We start from the raw sequence: 22,827 nt of genomic DNA, 5'->3' as shown, positions 1-22,827 counted from the left end.
TGGCCATGTTTTAAACATGAAACTAGCATGATAACTTGATTGGTGCATTCATCAAGTTGGCTTCCCGTATCATGCATTTATTTGCACGTTTGTTTGACACGATTGTTTGACGCTCCAAAATATTTATATAGTTATTTGTTTATGCAGGATAACTATTTCTAACCTTTCATTTAAGTGTTCTTTAGGTATTGGCTTTAAAAGTGTAAGTAGTTGCGGACTTGTAGGAATTTTACGTTTTATTTTATCACTAATTTGAAGTAAGAGCTCCCCACTGTCACAAAGTCCTTTTAAGAGGACAGACGTGTAAGATTGACCAATGATCTCGGTGAAGGGTTGCGGGATTTACACTCCACATGCCTGATAGTTCCACGGCAGTGAGTTACCGCGAGATCTCACATATTCCGTGGCGGCTGCAAAATCCCACATTTCACGGGAGTGAATTTCTGTATAGGATTTTTTTGATTCTATTTTTTTTTTCACTTCAAATTTTGAACACATGGCTACGGATATCCCATCTTTTTCTTTAGAGTTTCTTCATACGCTCTAAGAACAACACCAAAGCCATGAAAAAAATATATACAATCGATGAATAGCCTTGCTATCATGTAGCAAATTTTTTCATACACTCTAAGGAAAAACTTGTTATCAAGTTGATGAAGAAGAGTTTTGGTAATTAATATAAGCAAAGACTCTATTGTGGTGAACATAACCATCTCCCGGTAATTGAATTTTTTTGCGGTGACTATCAAAAAAAAATTAAACGAAAAAAGGCTCACGGTAACAATCTTCCGTGTCTATTATCTTTTCGCAGCAACTTATAGTGAAAAAAAACGTAAATTATTCCGAATTATTGAAAAGTGCTGAAGTATTAAACGTTTAGGCCTTCAAAAATTTGATTTTCGTGTAAAATTCGATTAGTGTATTATTCATAAATTATTTAGAGAATTGCTAGCATGGGTGTGCGGACAATCTTCCATGAGTTTTATTTGTAGTATATTTCGCGCTGATTGCCCTATTTAGCACCTCTTTGAGTTTGAACACTCAGGAACAAAAAAAACAGAAGAAAAGAAGGCTCACCCATTGGATAAATCCAGGATCCTCGGTTCAAATGTTAATTTATTATATAGTCTTTGGGTCGTCCTCTAGATATAAAGCGTGATAACTAATTTCAGGAGCACCAGAGGTTGCTCCCCCTTGATAACAATCGTTTCTATAGCCAAAAGCGAAAAAAAATATAGCCAAAAGGGAAGTTCTGACAGACTAAAAGACAACAACTTTTGATATCTCCATGCGTTGAAAGTTTGAAACAAATTGGGTTTCTTGTGGATTTAGTGGAGTTCCTTTGGGTTTCTTGTGGGTTTAGTGGAGTTCCTTTGGGTTTCTTGTGCTTCTCCTAGTAAGTTCTGCACCAACATTAAGATCAAATGCATCTCCATAGAGCAAATAGTGTCAGCTCGGTATAGAGTTCGAAAGAACTATTGACACTAACTAACGCGCACATCTCATACGGCATGCTGAAAGTGACCCAATGTCTACTCCTGAAGGTCATATGCTTCTTGACATTTTAATACTTTATTGCTGTGAATAACAGAACAAAATTTGAAAAGCCTCACTTGTACGTTCTTGTCCATGAATTTGTATCTGGAAATGTTTATATGAACATGTTAGAACGGATTTTAGCCTGTATATATCGCTTTAAGGTTAGCTACTTCTATATAGTGATCTCCTTTTCAGTCACATCAACTATTGCCAAACCTTTGGGAAAATATTAAAACTTATTCAGTATCTGCTTCCGAGTTCAAGTTGGTTTGTTACCTTGAGTAGCATCAATTGTATCATTTTCATATGGTTAGTTGTGGTGCATTACCTGAGGCCTTTAGAATGAGTAGGCACTCTCACTGTTAAGACTTTCTTTTCACATATGATTTAGCGCATTATGATCCTATGAATGGACGTTTGGACGTTGTCGGTGATAATGTTTCCGTGGACAACAGAAAGTACAAAGTGTCTTCTTCCTCCGAACTTAAAGATTCTTATACATTGGGTTGCTCAGAAATTTTACAACCCAAAGCATATCAGTATTACTTTTGCTGAATGCTAAAGTCATTCCCATCCAACAAGTGAAAGACAGAGAGTTGGCGGAGGCTTGGGTAGGTATCTTTCTCTGTCCTCAACATTGTGTAAATTAGAGAAGGTAAAAAGCATGCATGATAGATTCTAGCTATATCTCTGATTTTTTAGTGTGATTTTAATCAGAACACCAACTCCAAAAGTTATTCCCTCCAAACTTGTCTTATCTGCACAACCTACTCTAAGTTCAAAAGAAAGAATGATACAAAATCATTACACAGCCAATCAGAAACGCTACCATCTTCCCCAAAGCCAAAGTGATATCATTAGGACAACAAGACAAATATTTCAATCAACCTTCTTATTCTTTCATAGACATCTTTCCAATAGCTACCTTCCACTCTTGTTTGGATTTTCTCTTCACTCTTTTCTCTCTTGCAAGTTCTTTTGCCTACACCACCCACCAAACCAAGCATCCTTAGGCTAGTCATAAAACCTTTACTTCTTGGATTTAGTACATTACCCGCCGATTCCTCTGTCCCCATTAGATCATCAAGAATAAAAAGGAGGGCTGTAATACAATAAGTTGAAGGGAAAAAACAATGTACATCTACTATATATACAAACATACACCCTATTAGAGCCTCTCATTGCTCTCACTCTCAATACTTCCAATTACAATTACTCATTCTAAAAGAATGGTTAGGCAGCAAGACGGTGATCTTATTGTTTCACATTCATCTATAGCTCTGCTGCAAGAGAGGTTCAAACAGTTGGAGAGAATGAAGGAAATGAGAGAACAAAAAGAAGTACTAAGACTCTTTCCAGTGTCCGAAAGGACGACTAGTCCAACCATGCATTATGAGCCTTCTAGGCGATACTGCAATCCGGAATTGAGCCTATCTCCTCGACCATCTCCCCAAGGTTCGCTTTCCTCTCGACCGGAGTCCCACCACAACAAGCAGACTGATTATAGGGATGTTGATACGCCACTCTTGATGAACTTATGGCCTAAAAATAGAGCTTTGCACAGAACCTCGTTTACCTGTGACAATAATGAAGTTGATACTTCTCTTCATCTCTAGACAAGCTAGATATCAAATTTTTCCGTCTTTGATTTGTTTTTTTGTTATTATATCGTTTTGGTATTGTAAAAGTAATGTAAACTATATATGGTCAGTTGTTAGTTGCCACTAGACCATCATCTTCATAGTTAGCAAATACGTGTTCAATAATAATGAGGCTGCGCGCCGCCCTATTGTTTCTCAACCGAGAGAGAAGCTGTTATAGCCATTGTGACGTAACAAAATAATGTACAACTACAATAAGTTCATGGACTACATGGTTAAAAACCAAAGATGTGAGACAAAGTTTTGCTGTCATGTATAGGGATTGACTTTTCTTGGGCGTTTTTGTTCATGTTCTACTATATTAATATTCATTTTGGATTAAGGATTAGAGCTTGTAAATTAACTTGATTGCGCCTGATGCAAAGTCGATCTAAGCTACTGCAGTACTGTGCACTGTCACTGAACTAGTTTACTTTGCATAAGAATGTTGTAATGAAAGTTGGATAATGTGATGTAAAATATCAAAAACAGAAAGAAAGAAAGAAAGAAAGAAAGAAGCAACTGAGTTCCAAGACTCGCAATTTATACTTGAGAGTAAGACGTTGCCATGTCACTCTTGCTTGTCCTGCTGGAGGTCTGGAACCGGGCATTTTGACCCATTCTCTAAAATAACAATGATAAAACTAGAATAAGGCAGGAGTTGATGTAAATGTCTAATTTTATCCCTAAGGATTAATAGGACATTACACCAAAAGATGATTTAGCTCAGGGTTTAGTAAAAAGAAAAGGTGTTGGTTGGTTGAAAATAGTTGCTCTTCTCAAGAGAGGAAGATATCTACGTATCCAGTATCTTGGGTGGAATTGGAATCAAACCAATGTAGTTCTGGATTGGCTTTTATAGGTGTTGGGAGCATGCATTTGAAAGGACACGTGATGGCATGGACATGTGTGCTGTTAGGATGAACCACACATGCTCATAAATTGCACGTGTGTAGTGAGTGGTTCTTGATATTGTGGTGTTTGAGTTGATATTAGGATGTATCTCTCGACTCTTTTGTAAAAGAGGATAGATGCACATGGAAAAATCTATGTAAGATATTGAATTTCTAATACAGGTAGGGTAGTGGTCTGCCTAACCCAATAACTTTGTTATAAAAAAAACTAATGATGGTAATGATTTGAATGTTATAGTGGACAAAGTTTTGGTGCTAATGATAACAATGATGAATCTTGCAAGTGATAATGTCATGAGATGTGGTTGTGTATTAGCTGTCTAGAACTGAATCGATCTTGAGGACTACACGAGTGCAATGAGTGTCTGAGTCGAGTCGACTTCATGTGTGACGAGTATATGGAGTCGAGTCGTCATCTTGAGTCATGTCTTATAGAGTTCTCTGGATACGAGTCGTGGATCATGTGTATATCACGTGAGCATTACATAAGATGTCCCTTACAGTTGATATGATTGAATTGTGCATTTTTGTGTAGGATACAGAAAGTTGAAGTATACACAACCCACGTTTTCTTAGAGAACTAAAATAAGATTATTCGTTTTAATACAAAATATTCTCCTTCAAAGTTTACTTTAGGCTGCTCAAAGTCCTTATCGGTGGCTGTAGCTGTTGCAAGAGATTACTAGCTCCATTTCTTTAACACCCCCCCTCCTGTTGGTGCAAATATTATATATATATATATATATATATATATATATATATATAACACCCAACTTGGACAAGATTATTATTTGTTAAACTGGATATATTTTTGTGGCATCTCTTGATACTGAATGGAATTGTCCTTGTGAGCAAGGTGACACACCTTTTAAGGAAAACCACAGGTTAGAGAAAAAGACAGAGGTATCACATTTGTCGCATTTAATTTCTTGAAACAATGGCAAGTGAAGAATCAGTAGGTGTCTCGTCGCCTTCCTCTACGCCACTGCTGCTGCCAAGGGAAGAAACGTACACTGCTAATCCTCTCCTGCTACTTCTGGCCAGAGCAGCGGCTCCCCTTGATATAGAATGGAACCTAGCGTTAATTGTAGTATCTGTTGTCATACTGTCTTGCACTCTGAGTGAATATACTACCACTCCCATTAGGATTTGGATTGGTGTGTATGCATTTCTTTGCGTGGTTCATGTGATTCTAATCTAGGTCGAAACGTATTACTCCAGGTGAGCTAATGGTTCAGAAATCAGGACTACTTGCACTTCTTGTTTTGCTATATACATCTATGGATCATTTGATTTATGTGCTGATAATTCATTAATTCATATGATTATATTGTTCCAGTACTGGGAAGATATGGAAAACTCTATTAACTGCAGCATCTTTTGCGTGGTGGATTATTGGAATTTACTGGATAGTATCTGGTGGTTACCTCCTGCAGCACTATGCTCCCCGTCTCTATTGGTATGCAATAATTTAAGTCAACTGCTTATTATGCCTATTAATTTATTGCACACATCCATTTTGTTTATTTATCTTTGAACCACTAGCTAATTCATTGCGGATTACTGATTTGTTTGATCACTCTCTAATAGTTTCGTGGTAAATTTGTGCAAGTTGGTTGTAGTATTTCTTGCAATGCATGCCATCTTTTACCTTGTTTCTTTGCCGTGTATGTGCTGTTGTATGCCTTGCATGATCATCCTCCTTTCTTACATAGGTGGCCAGGTATATACAAATGGAGAATTAGAGAATATATCACTAATGAGTCATTATGAATTATCATCACTAATTCACTGCTTACACCATTATTTCTGGCATGACTGAACAGGAAGGTGCTACAGAATCAGATGTTGGAGTCCTTACAAAATATACATACCAAACTTCTGACAATGCAGAAGAATTGTATGCTGGGGCAGGATCAACTGTACCTGTAGCTGGGAAGTCGACTGATGAACACGTTTAATACATTGTTTCTCATTTAGTTTCATTATTTTTTAATATAAAATGTATAAATTAACGTTTGCTCCCAATGCATCGTCTACTTGGATATAGATATGCACTGTTTGAGGCAAGTTGATCAGAAACCCGAATGCACAACCTACTTTGAAGCTCAATGCGAAGTCTAGCCTGAAATCCATTCTTTTGATTTGGCCGTTATTTGCTGTCTCACAATCTCTATGAAGATCAATTTGATTATTTTCTCCAACATTTAACTTAAATCTGTATCGTATATCCAACATAAGTGACACAATCTTTTGTCAAACTACGTAGGACATCTATGTGTACACTAATTAGTAGGACCAAACGCACATGTATCTCTTGTTACACTGGCCCTGTATGGCTGTATCATCAAAGGAACAAGACAAGTGAAATGGTTTTTGTGATTTCTTTTCAATTTAGGTTCTGTTTGCAGTGTGCTTGTTGCGGGGCCTTAGTTTGCTATTGGGCCATCTTGCAACCATGGCCTTAAAGATATGTTAAAAGAGTTGTGCGTTTTTATATGCAATACTATTATTCTTATGGAGATTTTACAAAAACTAAAAAAGAAAAAAGAGATTCATGGGTGTATGGCTGTTAAACTTGATATGCATAAAGCTTTTGATCAAATTGAATAGGTTTTCCTTTTTCAAATTTTAAAACAATTTGGTTTTTGCTCTAAATGGATTAACTGGATTAAAATCTGTTTTACATCTACCTCTTTCTCGGTTAATCTTAATGGTTCTCCATTTGGGAAGTTCACTGCTTCAAGAGGGATAAGGCAAGGTGACCCTTATCCCCATTTCTATTCATTATTTGCACTGAATTCTTTTCTAGGCATATTTTGCATTTGTTAGCTACTAAGCAGATTGATTTTTTTTTTTTCCTCAAACATTTTCATATTATTTAAACTAAACGGGGCGTTGAAATACCCATACAGTCGAAAAAAAGATCTTTACATATGATATCTGGAGGTCTATCGTGCCAGCTCATGTGATGAGCTAAAGAAATGCCATACTTGTGCCGCTGTGTCACCGCTTGCATTTCCTTCTCTCAATGATGGATATGTTTTCAACAAGGAGAAAAGTTGGCTTAATATCCTCAATGATCCCACCTCCCTCCATGGACTATCCCTCGTCTTCTCCCTTAATGCACCCGATCAAAGCCCGGGAGTCACTTTGGATATGTATGTGGGTGATGCCATAGGAGATTGCTAGGTATAGACCTAGTCTCATGGCCAACGCCTGATGTTCCGACAGGGCGTAATCCAATGATCGCAAATCACTACACCATAATAGGATATTTGAACACGCACCTTTTTGCTTTGCAACGCTTTATTTACCGTTAGAAATCGCCAACGCTAAATAAGCGTTAGCGAATTAGAAAAGCGTTGGTTTATTTGAATTGAATTTCCGAAATTAATTGCTAACGCTTAAAAAGCGTTGGAGAAGTGTTACAAATCCAAAAAACCAAAACAACTTCGAAATTTCAAAAATACGGAAACAAAAAAGAAATCGCCGTCGGTATGTCAAAATAGAAAACCTCTCTTTCTCTCTCACAGCCGCTAGGTTAGGTTAGGGTTTTTTTATTCTTGCTGGTGACCCCTCCTCCTCTTTCTGTCCTTCAACCTCCTCCTCTTTCTGAAAAGCACAAATTATCGAAAACAAATAACCCAAAACAAAATAGACCTAACTATTTTCTCTCTTTTCCAAACTAAACTAGGCGGCTGTAATCTCAAAACCCTTTTTCATACCTTTTACCGAAAGCAAAAGATTTCAACATACTACTAATTCACAACCAGGTTCATTGTCTTTTTTCCTTCTAAAAATTCATTTAATTTGAAGTGGAGATTCCTCATTGTTTTGGTGTTGTAATGGCAGTCGGTGGAGAGCTTTCCAGCCGAAATTTCTACTACTTTATCGGTTCAGGTATTTGAATCTCGAATTTTACATTTCTTTGCCTCTATTTTTTGTTTCTTTTGGGTGGATGAATGTTTTGGTCTTCTTGTTTTGAATACAAAACATTTAATAGGATTGCAAATTGCATTTATTTGCAGTGAGCATTTAGTTTCATGTTCTGGTGTGATATTGCTAATGTCGTTTTGTTTGCAGCTGTTGTCTTGCTTGGGAAAGGGCAATTGCAACCATTGGCATATACTCAAAGTACAAGAGAAAGATCTTTTGGTGTGTTTCCTTTTCTTTATTATCTATGGATTAAGAGATTTTTATTGTTACATTTCTAATACTACGTTATTCAACAATGGGCAAATTTTTTTTAAAAAAAAAAAAGAAAAAGTAAAAGAGAAGAGAGTAAGAATAAGGTCTTACTTATTTTAACTCTCCAAATAGAAAACAATAGTTTCAGAAGTTATTTTTACTGCAGTAAGTGTACAAAGCCAAGTACAGTGATTATTTCGCCTATACTATAAGCATATTAATAAGGAATTAATGATTAGTGATCATAGCTTAACGGTGAAATGCAACTTGCTGAATCTGTTTATGTCTGCAGGATCTCAAATTGTTGCTATCTACAACAAAGAGCTTAATTTAAAGTCTTACAATCCCAATTGCATGATGATTTACAAGTACTAGGTATGTTTTCATTTGGAAAGAAGGTTTATGTGGAGAAATGGTGTATGTTTCTATTTGTTTGATTGCAAATTTAATTTGTTATCTCCTGTTTTGATGCCTTGGACTGTGTCCCCAACTTCATAAGTTTATAAAGTGATCCCAACGCTAACCCTATTAGCAAAAAGGTATCTATGTGATTTCCTGATACTGAGCTCTAGCGCAACCAGACCTTATATAGCCATTTACAGTACATAGGATGATGAACTTGTAATAATCGCCATGTTCCTCCATTAGAAAGGCTTCAGTGTTCTCCACTATTGCAGGGGACAAGGTTCAAGAAATGTCAGTTGCTGCTCTTGGATATCAAAGAGTTGTAAAAGAAAATAGGGATCTTTATAATATGGTCCAGGATCTCAAAGGTTAATTTACTTTTGAAAATTTGATTATTGTCATTATTAAACTTTGAAGTAATAGGAACCAAAGGAGATTCTTGAATGTGTGCCTAATTAGCCTTTCCAGGAAATATTCGAGTTTACTGCAGGATTCGACCAGCCTTTGGTACTGAAACAAGAAGTATTGTTGACCATATTGGGGATGATGAATCTCTTGTGGTGGTAGATCCATTGAAACCAAGCAAACATGAGTTATAGTGGTTTACGTGCTTGAAGGTTCCCCCATTTTGGTATTCGATATGGGGATTGTGGTGTTTAGGTTATTTATTATTCTATTATTTATACTGATTAGGTTTAATTATACCTATACAAAAGCACTGTCTTCTCTATTGGCTTTAGTAGTCTATGCATGCTTAGGCTTTTTGGGTTTTGTATTATGTGAAAAATTTGGAACTGATTGTTGCGTTACAGATGTGTTTTGTGGGCTTGTTGCCCTGTAAGTTTTGAAAGGTTTGGTATTTTTTGTGTGCAGATTGGTCCAGAGCAGATTGAAGCGTTGTATCAGCATGCCAAGTTTCAGTTTGAATGTGGAAACTACTCTGGTGCAGCTGACTTTTTGTATCAGTACCGGGCTTTATGCTCAAACAGTGACAGGAACTTGAGTGCATTATGGGGAAAGCTTGCGCTGAAATACTGATGCAGAACTGGGCTGTTAAGCTTTGAAGAGCTCAATCATTTGAGGGAGATAATTAATGCAAAGGTTTGTGATGAGTACTTCTCTGCATATGTATACTTCTCGCAATCTCTGATGTATGTCTTACACCCTATCTGTGCTGCAGAACTTTCAAACTCCACTCAATCAGCTGCAAAGTAGAATTTGGCTAATGCATTGGAGCCTTTTCATATTTTTCAACCATGAAGGTGGCAGAAATGGGATAATAGATCTTTTCCTCTATGACAGGTATATAATTTCTTTTTAATGTATGATGTTTTTGTTATGTCTATCACTATTTCCTGAAAGAGCTGTTCCACCCTCATTCAGAATACATCATACATTAAAAAGAGTAGAGTCAGTGACCACACAAAAACCATAACTTGAAAGTAAAATAATCTGTATTTTTTTATGCATATGAAGTTGACAAATATAATTTCAGGTATCTTAATGCAATTCAGACAAATGCACCCCATCTTTTGTGATATCTAGCTACTGCATTGATTATCACCAAAAAGAGAAGGCCCCAGCTCAAAGAATTTATCAAAGTAATCCAGCAGGAACAGTACTCTTACAAAGACCCGATTACAGAATTCTTGCAGTGTCTATATGTGAACTACGACTTTGATGGTGCACAACAAAAGCTGCGAGAATGTGAGGATGTAAGTTTTGAAATCTGCATTATATATTTTATGTGCCACACGTCCTTACAATGACACATATTTTGTCTTCTGAAATATATTTCTGCTCTACCATAAGTAGTTTTTACTTTTTCCTTTTAAGGGAAGTTGCCATAGCTGGAACCCACGACAGCATGCTATAGTTGAATTTATAATTTATCCCATTGATGATGATTTTAGGAAAAAATGTTAAAGTTGAAAAAGAATTGAGGTACAATCCATTTTGAGAACTCGTGGAATACATGTGACAACTAGATAGTTATAGTAGCACTTGTGCCTCTGCACCAAATGCTTTCCTTGAGATTGTCCCGTCTACCATGACGTGTATACTTGACACAAATCCTGTATACCATGCCATGTGGTTTGCTTGTATGGTCCATGATGTGTGTAGGGTTGCGATTCTGCTACAACCAGTTAGCCATCTTTCCGTGTAAGTTGTTCATATAGAATGACTACTTGTTTGACAGGGATGTTTTCAGTAGAATACGACACCGTCACTGTTACAGCTGATTGCATCACTTGAAACCTTCTATGTGTGCGAACTTGTACCTATGCTTTTAGTAATTGTTTGGTGGGGAAACTCTATGGAACTCATTTACGTCTGAATGAAATTATTATCTTCTAACTAGGGGAAAAAATAGTAATCTCACTTCCAAAGATTTCATTTAGTTGTGTACTTGAGAGATGCTTGAGATGAGTGCTTAAGTTGCACTTTTTAATTTTATGTTTTCTAGTTCACCCCATCTCTTGCTTCAAGTTGAGGTTCCACTGAAAGGAGAGTTTGAATTTCTCACTTCTAGGTTTTGCTCTTCTTTAATCTTTTTCAAACACGAGGACAGGTTATCTTCAGTAGTTTCCAGGTTCTGCTCGTGTCTATTTTTTAGCTCTATAGGGAGAATCATCCACCATACGTTTGAATGATTGTTATGTCTTATTTACTGGGTTTCTTACTTGTCATATGAAAGTTAATTATCATGTTCGTACCTCATTTGAATGACACGTTTCTCTGGTCGCTTTTAGATTTGAAATCTGCACTTGGAAAGAAGCGTAATGATGGAAAAAGTGCACCTTTGCAACCTCTGACTTCATTGCAGCGTGTTCATATTGGTCGGCTGATTGAGAAACACGGGCATGACTACAAGGTTCGTTACAAAACTTTCTTCTTTTCTCTTTTCTTCTATTTTTTTCCTTGTATTCCTATTGAACTAGCCTTTATCTTATTATTCAACATGACAGAGGATGTTCATGGATACCAAGTTAAACTCTATGCAGCACTCGGTAGCAGTTTTGGAGAAACTATGCAAAAGGTATCACACCTATAAAGATAAAAATCTCATGATCAGGAACTCATAATCTTGTCCCACTGGCAAGGACTCCATTTTGATAAGAAGATGCTTCAACTTGTGGAAGCTGGTATCATTTTGTTTACCATATCCATACGGGTGGATCTACTTTGTCCCATCTGTTTGAGTGATCATGTAGAATATAAATCTGTATCAGGTATTGGTTATGAAGGTTTCTTTCAGACAAAAACTATGTTTTCTGTGAAACCAAATGATTGTTCTGTATTTGCCATTTAGATTAACGTGTAATAGATAGATTCTTCTGGATTAGTAATTTTCTTTCAGGCTTTCACCATCTTAGTTCTTTCATGTTTTCTTTGCTATTAAATTCTATTTTGTGAACCGAATGGATAACGGTTAGCAGTTTGGCTATACAGTTTTTTAAATGATAATATCTTTCTTTTGTTGGCTATTTAACCGCATTCACAAACAAACTCTGTAAGTTTGTAGCACTCATATCCGACACATAGTTCACTTCCCTGTTTTCGCAATTTCATATAGTAAAACCAGTTTACAGTTTTGCTGTTTTGCAGATAATGATTAATTTCCATTTCTTGTTTAACATTTCTCTTTATAAAAACAAAACATGCAGTGTCAGTACACTAAATTGTTCCAATCTATATATGCGTTGCAGGTTGTGATTTATTCGCCTGCTCGAACTGCAACCCAACAAGGGTCTGGGAAGGTTGGGAAGTGGAAGATTAATTTTGTCTCAACCCAGAAGTGAGTTCTTTTGCATAGCTTTGATATATGGTTGTCTTCATTTTAACTTGTATTGTGTTATATTATTATCCATTGACTTGTATTTTTTGTAGGTGGGAAAATCCTTTGATGGGCTGGACATCGACAGGAGACCCATACGCTAATGTTGGTGATGCTGGACTCAGTTTTGAAAGTGAAGAAGCTGCAAAGCAGTTTGCTGAGAAGTGATGGGACTATGTGGTATGTCAGTATAATGCTTTGAATAGATGGGCAAAGATAGTTTTTTTTTTTTTTTATTAGTTTCCTTCCGTGGTGATCGTTAATGTTTATTTTTTAAATATCATGGCTTGCATATTAATATCCTTGAGCACTGTGACTCTAACACCACATCTTTGTATCTATGGTGCAATTGCATCGCCTATAGCATTCTGTGGTTTTATATATTACTTTACCAATAATTGTAGTCTTATATATTACTTTGCTTTCAAACCTCTTGGTCACTTGTAGATTTAAGGAAATAGGAAGGCCAGAACTGTTTCTCTAAGATTGTACTTCCAGCTTTGGCCTCAGTTTGCAGTTTGTTTTTTATATAGATGCGACATCAGGAACCTTCATGTTTAAATGGTTTTCAATTTTTCGGTAATTTTCAAATTCATAGCATCTTGCTTTACTTGCCAATTTGTGGGATTATTTTGTGGAAACATTCAACCGGTTCAGGCATATTTCGAGATATATATATATATATATATATATATATATATATATATATATATGGAATTAATGGAAATATTAAGGATTATTCGTTGAAATTTCAGGGAATGTCCAAATGAGCCTTGGCAAATACTCAAAGCTCATCAAACTACGACAAAGAACTAGTTGGAGGGATGGGGCATGATCTATAGCATTTGAAATGTTAATAGAAGCTGTTGCAAGGATTTGAGACCTTGCTAGAGAAATAAACAGAAATTCACCATGCTGCTTAAACATATTAGAAATGTAAAGAATTTTTTTCATTTTGTTCCTCATGATTTCTTGCTAGGTCCTTAAACCTTTTCCCCTGACATCTGTATAACATTAAATGCTTGTAGCTATATATATATTTGTCTAAACCATTCTTGTATTCATTGGTTATTGTAGGTTTAGCTGGTCTCGCTACAAAATGAGAAATTATTATTTTTTTATTAGCAACCCATCAGCAACGGTTTATAACCGTTACAAATGAATTTTAAATTATTTTTTTTTAAATTAACTGACAACTTTGCAACGGTTACAAACCGTTGGTAAAATTTTTAACAAATTACCAACGCTTAAAAAGCGTTTGTGAAATTTCTGTTTGTTTGCAACGCTTTTAAAAGCCGTTGGAAATTTCTGTTTGCAACGCTTTGAATTTCTGTTTGTAACGCTTTTAAGCGTTGAAATTTTTATTTGCAACGCTTTTAAAGCTGTTGCAAATATTTCCAACACTTTACCGACGCCATATTTGCAGCGCTTAAAAGCGTTGCAAAAAATTATTAGCAACGCTTTTTTGCCGTTGCAAATAGCCTGTTATGGTGTAGTGAATAAAACCCCCGTCGTAGTTCCTTAATACACATCCCATACCTGCGGGGCTGGATTTCCGTGACTCGCACCATCGGTGTTTAGAGTTACGTATGGGTTGAATGAGGCTTCCAGCCAGAGATGATGGAGTTGTTTCGGACTCTTGGGTTTAAGGAGTAGTGACTGGGCATCCTTTGTGCTTCTCCAGAAAACAAGACTAGCTTTGATTGTGCCTTGAGGAGTGACCCTTTTTGTTCAAAAATCATTTCATTTCGCTTCTTCCGGATGTTCCAAACCAGATGATTACAAAGAGTTCCATAGCAAAGGGTATATCTACGGTTGATTTCTCAATAATTGTTGAGTCTTTGATATCCATCTCTCGGTGTGTCATTGAAGGGTGCGCTAACAATTTGGGGATTGGGGTGAGTCTCCATATTGTCCGAAAGTGAAAGGGCATTCTTTGAACAGGTGTTGTGAGGTATCTGGGTAGCTTTTACAGAAGACACAGTCTGGGTTAAAGTTTAAACCTATATTGAATAGGTTAGAGGATGAGTTTAAAGCATCAAGCGCAAGTTTCCACATGAATACCTTTACTCGCGGGGGGCATCGAAGTTTCCAGATGATTCTCCAATCAAAGAGAGTGGGTTTTGGTTGACGGTTATAGCTTGATACCCTGATTTCACCGTGTATTTTCCATTAATTGTTCGTGTCCAAACTCTTCTGTCGGGTTTCTCAGTATGCGAAAGTGGAATGGAGATAATTTGTTTCGCAGTATCTTCCGGCCAGCAGTGATAGATAGTGTTGGAGCGCCATTTCCTTGTGTTGCTATCAATGAGGTCCGAGACGAAAATCGGTTTGACAGTAGGATTGGAGTATATTGGAGCCGTGATACCTTCTTTATTTGGGATCCATCTTTCTGTGAACAGGTTGATATCTGAACCATTTCCTATTTCCCATCCCAATCCTTTAGTGAGGACTGTACGGGCCTTTAGGATGTCTCTCCAGACTCTAGAGTCAAGTGGTTTGGGACACACAGTCAAGAAATCTTGATTTCTCAAGTATTTTGCCTTGACAATATCGATCCATAAAGACTTGTTGCTTGCAATGACTTCCCAACCTTTCTTAGCAAGGAGAGCTAGATTTGTATGCTGAAGATTTCTGACTCCTAGGCTGCCATATAACTTTGGCTTTTCAATCACTTCCCAGTTAACCGAGTGAACTTTCCTAGTGTTTACTTCATGTCCCCTAAAAATGCACCGATGTACATCAATGGGATGAGTAATCACTTCGGTAGTTTAAAACCCCCATCCGATGATTTGGGATCATGGAGCAAACCGCGTTAATAAGTGTCGGTCCTACCCGCGCAGAGAGGGTAGATGCCTTCCATAACCCGAAATCCGCTTTGTAGTCTCGTAGAAGCGGGTTGAAGGACTTGCTTGTTACTCTGCTGAGGCAAGTTGGGCTCCCCAGATAGTTTGAGATTGGCTGCTATCTTTTGATGTCAAAAATTGTGCGAGAGTTTTGCTTAAAATCTCTCGTCGCATGAGTACTGAAGAGCAGATCAGATTTTTCAAAGTTGATTTTATGACCTGATGCTTGACAGAATAGCTTCAAAGCCTCGACCATTTCATTAACTTCTTTGAGCTCATTATTGCCAAAGAGTACAAGATCATCTCCGTATAGCAGGTGGTGAATCGATGGGACACCCCGGCCAATAGAGATTCCTTTAATGAGTTTGGCCTGTTGAAGTTTTAGGAGATGGGTAGACAGGACCTCCATGCCTAGAATAAAGAGGTATGGTGAGAGCGGATCTCCTTGACGTATGCCTCTCTTTGGACTAAAATAGCCGCATGGTCTGCCATTGACGATAATAGAGTAGGAGACAGATTGCACACAAAACATCACCATGTTGCACCAGTGTTCATTGAAACCAAATGAAGAAAGAGTTTTCCTCAGGAAATTCCAGCCAACACGATCATACGCTTTAGATAGGTCAATTTTTGCTCCCCATTTTTGTTTGGCTTTTTTGTTTCTAGTGTTGAGGTGGTGAAAAAGTTCGTTGGCTATAAGAATGTTGTCATTGATGCATCGATCTGGAATGAAAGCGCTTTGGAAAGGGCCTATTATCTTATTCAGTAGTGGTCGTAAAACGATTCACTATAACTTTTGACAGATTTTATAGGCCACATTACAAAGGCCGATTGACTAAAATGTGTAGGTTGTTCAGATTTTTTGTTTTTGGGATTAGTACTATGTTTGTATGATTCATTTTGTGAAATGGGCAAATGAGGTAGAATTGTTGAATGAAGTTTGTGATGTCCCTCCGATGATATCCCAATAGGTATGATAGAACTTTCCTCAGAATCCATCCGCCCCGCAGATTTCGTCCTCCTCAGAAATCCATCGGCCGCTTCTTCTAATTTCGGCCCTCCTCCGGGGTTCTCGTTCATGTCGATGTTGTCTAGATCGATCCTTGGTGTACAAGAGTTGAAAATCTGGCTTGTCGCATCATCATCTGACCTCTCAAAGTTTTTCTGGAAATGGTCCACAAAAACCTTTGAGATAGCTTCTGGATCCCTTTGCCATATGCCGTCCCTGTCTTTGACTGTAGTGATACCTGTGGCTTGTCTGTTGATGATAATAGACATATGGAAAAATTTTGTATTATCATCCCCTTCTTGGTGCCAGCTGGTGTTTGCTCTTTGTGCCCAATGACTTTCTTCCCGTAATACCAAATTTGCAAGCCACTCTGCTATACCTATCACTCATTTAATGTTTGCTGACGATTGCTTTATTTTCATGAGGGCTAACCTAGCTAAAACTCATAATGTTCTTAAGTGCCTTAATATGTATTGTGATCTTTCCGGACAATATGTGAATTTTAGTAAATCATCTCTTATCTTTAGTCATAACCTGCATAAGAGACATAAAAAGATCATTTCCAAATTCCTTAAGATCCCTTTAGCTAACTGTAATAACACCTATTTAGGCATTGATTTCAATCCTACTAAACCCAGTCTTATTAGTTCTACTAGAATCATGAAAAAAGTTTTAGATAAGTTCAAATCTTGGAATAACAAATTTTTGTCTATGGCTGGACGTAGTACCTTAGTTAAAAGTGTAACTTCTGCTATTCCTATATATACTATGCAAACTAATCTTTTTCACAAATCTCTTTTTCATCAATTAGATATGTTAAACTCTAATTTCTGGTGGGGCGTTAATGAGATTGGAAGTCACAAGACACACCTGTTAGATTGGAATGCTTGTTGTGCAAAAAAAAGTGTGGGGTATTAGGTTTTAAACACACCTTCTCTCAGAATAAAGCCTTGCTAGCTAAGCTGTGTTAGAAGCTTATTACTGAGACTAAATATAAAAATTATGGATAAAAATTATAAAAGCTAAATATTTTCAAAATGTAACCTTCCTTAAAGCTAAAGCTTCTAAATCTGCTTCTTTGTGGTGGAAAAATATCATTCGGATTATAAATGAGATCTCTTTTATACCTTGTTGGATCATTACTGATGGTCGAGGAATCGACATTTGGGTGGATAACTAGATTCCATCCATTCCTTGCAAAAGGCCTGTTGGTCCTCAATCACTATTGCATCATAACATCAGGTATGTCTCTGATCTCATTGACAATGTGATTCACTCTTGGAAATTGATAGGCTCCAATCCCTTTTTACTAAGGATATTCAAGATGAAATTTTAAAAACAAAGATTCACTCCTCTAATATAATATGGATCAAAGGATGGTTTGGTCCTTGGAAAAAAATGGTAAGTTTATAGTCAAATCCGCGTTTAATTGGTTTTATAACCAACTACCTACTTCGGTTGTGCCCCCCCTCTCTTTGAGTCATGTACAAAAATACAAAATGTTTGGAACCTAATCTAGAAGCTGAATGTACCACATTGTATCAAATTGTTTGCTTGGAAAATCATGCGGGTATTTTGCCAACAAAAAAAGTTTTGTTTGATATAGGCATACAGTTGTGACTCAGATGTTTGCTCGAGGTGTTTATTTGATTCTGAAACACTTGAGCATGCTCGCTTTAGTTGCTCATGCCTTGAAAGAATCTAGTTTGCTTCTTTTCTAGCTCTTAACTTTAGCAATTGGCCTATACACTTCACTATATATGATGTGTTCAACCGTATTATTATAACTCATAGTTTATATAAGACTTGTAGTATAGAGAATCTTACGATTCTTGTTACCATAGCTTATACGCACTATATGGATAGATAGAAATAATATGGTCTTTGTCTTGAATTATAAGATTCTTAATCCTAACTACATTCTTAATCAGGCCTGTAGGTCTATTTTACCTGTTAAGCCTTCTATCATTCTCAGATATTTTATTCCTAAGTTTCACATTCCACTTCTCTTCATGTTTGCTACTAATGGTGGTTTTGACCTTATTTTAAAAAAAAACAGGTGTCAGCTATACTATTAATAGTTGGAATGGTGAAATTCTCATTGAGGAAGCAGACCTGTCGCAGCAGATTTAGCAGAGGATGGAGAGTTGCAAGTTCTAAGACTTGGATTGCTTCAGGTCTCTCAGCTTAATCTATGCAAGGTGGTGGTTTGTTCTGACAACCAGGCTGTTGTCAATGTAGTTAATGGAGCGTCTTCTGATATCTCTTGGAGTTTATCAAGTCTTTTGCTAGAAACTGTGGCTCTAAATGCAACTTTTAGTTTTTGTAAATGTGTTTTTTTGTCCTAAAAGGCTGGTTCACCATGCCCACCTTTTGGCTGATGCAGCGAAGTCTAGTAAAACATGTAGCTCCGTATGTTAATAGTTTATACACACCCTAACTAATAAAATTTAACTTAGTAAAATAACTTAGTCAATACCGCGCCGCGCCCTTCATCCTTGGCTAATTGAGAAGTGTAGGTAGGATTTTTGGGGATAAAAACTGTACAAGTCCAACCCATGTTAACCCATTTTCGTAGAGTACGTAAAATAAAATATGCACAATTCTGACACAAAATAATGATCTTCTTTATTTGTAGTCTATTGGCCTGAAGGAATCAAGGACCCAGCCCAATTTTTCCATTTCGGTCAATATATCGGAGGGGTCAAAAACCAAATATATTGATATATCGGTTGATATATTTTTTTTTGTTGATTAGTTATTTTTTTTAGAAAAGTTGAAATATCAAAAATATTGCTGATATATATAAAAAATATCGGAGATTTTAATTAAAAAATTGGTCAAAGTCAACAAAATTAACAAATCTATTAGATATATCGGTCGATATTTATCAATATATCAAATATATCAGTTTGAAATTATATCAATATATCTATCCGAAATATCTTAATATCTTTATATTGTATACCTCAAAAACTAAAATATATCGCCGATATATCAATATATCGTTCGATATTTTTGACTCTGCCTTTAGCTGCTTCAAGATTATGATGTTTCGACTGTACATATTTTTATGGCATCTCTTAGATACTTGGAATTGTCTTTCACATCTCTTATTTCTCAGTAGCAAATTATGCAATGTACAGATTAAAGAAAGACAGAGTCACAGAGTTACCACCTTTGAATATATTCCTACTAGTTTTGAAAGTGTTTTATTCATGTAATAATTATTGATTTTAACTTAATGATTTGGATGCCTCATGATTATGTCTTAAGGAATTGACCAACCGTACACGAAATGAAACCATGGGAGACAATAGATTTGACAATAAAGATACATATCCATTGTTCCTTCCTTCTCAGTAGGCTTTTAATTTGGCGTACTTTTTTTGCTCTGTTCTTCCTTGCTTCCATGAGATAAAGATGGTGGAGTACTTTTCTTTATTGTTGAGAGTATTTGCAATGCAGGGAAATCAGGAGGGTTTGTGACTTTTTTCACTTAGTTGGGACCAAAAGCGCTGTGCAATGCATGGTGAAAAACTCGGTGACTATTTTCCCCAGTTCAAAACAAGGTGAAACCTTCTACCGAGATAGTCACTAATAATTTGTTAACTTCGAACGGGATATTGGATTCCGTCTGGATTACAAAACTCACCGGACGGAATCCAACATCCCGTCCGGAGTCTTAACGGCTAGTTTACCAACGGTCAAAAAGTCAGAACGGTCAAAAACGGTCAAAATAAAAAACTTAGGTATATATACAACATTTGTTTCATTTCAACTCACACTTCCAACAATCATATATCATATTTTTTCTTCTTCTTTAAAATCAGTTCTTAAAAAAAACCAAATATCAAATGGCATCAACTCAAGCATCTCAAGCAAGTGGTAGCACTCAAGCAAAAGCTAAAACTCACTTTAGCATGTCCGATAATCAAGCTCTATGTCTTGCTTGGATAAAAAATTAGTGAAGACTCCATTGTTGGTGCTTTCCAAAATGCAAAAGGATTTTGGAATCGTGTAACAAACAAGTTCAATCAAGCACGTGGGTCGGATAGGTCTTCTGATTTAATTAGCGGTAGATGAAAATATATTTCAAAAATGATGAACAAGTTTGTTGCAATTGTGAATGCGGTGGATGCTCGACATGCAAGTGGTACAACAATACAAAGCCGGGTAATTACAAAGTTGTCAATTTGGAATTTATTGATTATCTTAGTCTTAGTCTAATTATTTTCGTCTTAGTCTAATTATCTTAGTGTATTTATTATTTCCATTTTAGTCTTAGTCTAATTATTATCTTAGTCTAATTATTATTTTAGTTTAATTATCTTAGTCCTAGTGATTATTTTAGTCTAATTACCACCATTTTATTTTTTAGTTGTCCGAGGCAAATATGACGTACCAACTACAAGAAAAATCGGTTTTTTCACTTGATCATTGTTACGTTATACTCAAGGATAATCCAAAGTGGAGTAACATTTTTGAGGCAAGGTCAAGCCGCCCCACAAAGAGAAAAGGTCGCAAAAATGATAGTGAAGATTCAACTTATAATTCACCAAGTGTTGGTGGAGTTGAATTGGAGGGTTCTCAAGAAATAGAGCGTCCAAAAGAAATGGAGCGTCCTCTTGGATCGAAGAAAGCCAAGTCCAAAAGGAACCAAGAAAAATTAGTTGGTATGTTGGAGGGTTACTTTACACGTTTAGAGGATACATTTTCACAGGATGCAAATGAAACACAAAAATGCTTAGAACTTAGGGAAAGGGAACTTGCATATGGTCAAAGAACTGTGATGGCAAGAGAAGAAAAAAATCGGATTCAAGCTGTAATAATATGGAACTTTCTCAAGGACATTTCGGTAATATCACCATGGCAGGTAATTTATATGGTGTAATTATTAGTATTTACTTATTTAATTTATTTGGTTAGTTACACAAATATTTTAGGCTGTATTACTGTTCGTTTTATGTACCACCTGTTACGTTAGTGGGCCTATTCAACTGTATTGGGCCTTTTCTATTGTTTTGGTCTTTTGGGCCCTTTATGAAATTATGTTATTGGGCTTGCTTTTGTCTTCTGGGCCATTTTTATTGTATTGTGTTTTTGGGCTTGATGTATATGGGCTTGGCCACAAGAAAAGAGGGGGAAAGTCGAGGAAGAGGAGGTCGGCGAAAAGAGAAAGAAAAAGGGGTTTAACCTTCTAAAAAGAAAGAGGAGGGGAATCACATGGAGGGAGATCCCTTCGGATGTATGCTGTAGTCGGTTTCTGAACCTTCTTCTTTACATTATTCACTCCATACAGAGGAAAATACAGGTTTTAGGTATATGAAGTGTTGAAAATACAGAGGAAACTCTGCCGGATTTTTTGTAGAAAAAAATATATGATGGTTTATCGTTGATTTTAAATTAGTATATTGAATGTGGTCTTTTAACGCCTCGTAACATTTATTTAAGATTTTGGGGCGTTACACAAGCAGAAAAAAATCAGGTTCAATTGGAAAAAAATCGGCTTCAAAAGATGTAATATGAAGCTAAGATTTTAGCGACCGATACAAGTGTCCTCCATCCCGATACCACTTCTATAATCGAGCAACAACAAGCTGAAATACGTGCTGAATGGGCAAGGACTAGAGGTGGTTCTAGCTCTAACTAAGCTTATGTAATATCTAGTATTTTATTTTAATTAAACCACTATGTATTTTAATTAATGCACTATGTATTTTAATTTCATTGTCTTTTTAATTAATGCACTATGTATTTTAATTTCATTGTATTTTTAATTAATGAACTATGTATTTTTATCTAACTGTTTTTTTTTTTAATTAATGCACTATGTATGTTCTGTCCAATATAATTATTTTCATAGAAATACAATTACCAATAAAATTAAAATACATTGTAATATAGTTCATTAAAACACAACTCATTAAACACATAAGAACTTATAGGAATTACATAGGAAATACATAGGAAATACGTTGGAACTTAATAGTTCACGTTAGGAAATACATAGGAAATACACTTTCATTTCCATTTTAATTTTCGCCTCCTTCTCCCCCGCCTCCTTCTCCCTCATCTGGATCCGACCAATTTGGATCATAAATTGGTACCGGATCTGCTATTTCTTCAATGTCAGTCCAATTAAAAACATGTTCAATGCAACTAAGTCCTTTTGAAAATTAGTATGTGTAACTTCATTTCTGATCTTATTTCTTGCTTCAATCATCTGATAGACAAAATGAAAACCAAAGATCTTCCCGAAAAGAGCGGGGTATTGTTTTTTCCTCCGACTTTTCCAATTCCAAACTCAACTTTCACGCTCATTCTCAACAATCATATTATGCATTATAATGCATGCCTTCATTATGTCTCCAAGAACAACAACATCGCGACAACGCCAAGCAGAAGCCTTAACAATATAATATGCCATCGTATGTGCAAAAAA

General features: G+C 36.3%; 1 long non-coding RNA gene and 1 pseudogene across 2 annotated transcripts; both read left to right on the top strand.

The window, feature by feature from the left end:
• Positions 1 to 4,864: 4,864 nt before the first annotated feature.
• Positions 4,865 to 6,479, top strand: LOC147503975 (uncharacterized). Its single transcript, XR_015192891.1, has 3 exons — positions 4,865 to 5,314; positions 5,433 to 5,552; positions 5,920 to 6,479. It is a non-coding gene; the product is annotated as an uncharacterized LOC147503975 (long non-coding RNA).
• A 1,146-nt stretch (positions 6,480 to 7,625) lies between these two features.
• LOC147503974 (eukaryotic translation initiation factor 3 subunit E-like) lies at positions 7,626 to 13,576 on the top strand (annotated as a pseudogene). Its single transcript, XR_015192890.1, has 13 exons — positions 7,626 to 7,996; positions 8,180 to 8,251; positions 8,577 to 8,659; positions 8,962 to 9,057; positions 9,158 to 9,252; positions 9,563 to 9,790; positions 9,870 to 9,991; positions 10,185 to 10,404; positions 11,443 to 11,564; positions 11,659 to 11,729; positions 12,400 to 12,488; positions 12,581 to 12,707; positions 13,283 to 13,576. The product of XR_015192890.1 is annotated as a eukaryotic translation initiation factor 3 subunit E-like (transcript).
• The last annotated feature ends 9,251 nt before the right edge of the window (positions 13,577 to 22,827 follow it).

Source organism: Coptis chinensis, chromosome 4 (assembly GCF_015680905.1).
Source record: "Coptis chinensis isolate HL-2020 chromosome 4, ASM1568090v1, whole genome shotgun sequence".
Taxonomy (NCBI): domain Eukaryota; kingdom Viridiplantae; phylum Streptophyta; class Magnoliopsida; order Ranunculales; family Ranunculaceae; genus Coptis; species Coptis chinensis.
The sequence above is the reverse complement of the archived record's forward strand: the minus strand, read 5'-3'. Positions and strand labels throughout refer to the sequence as shown.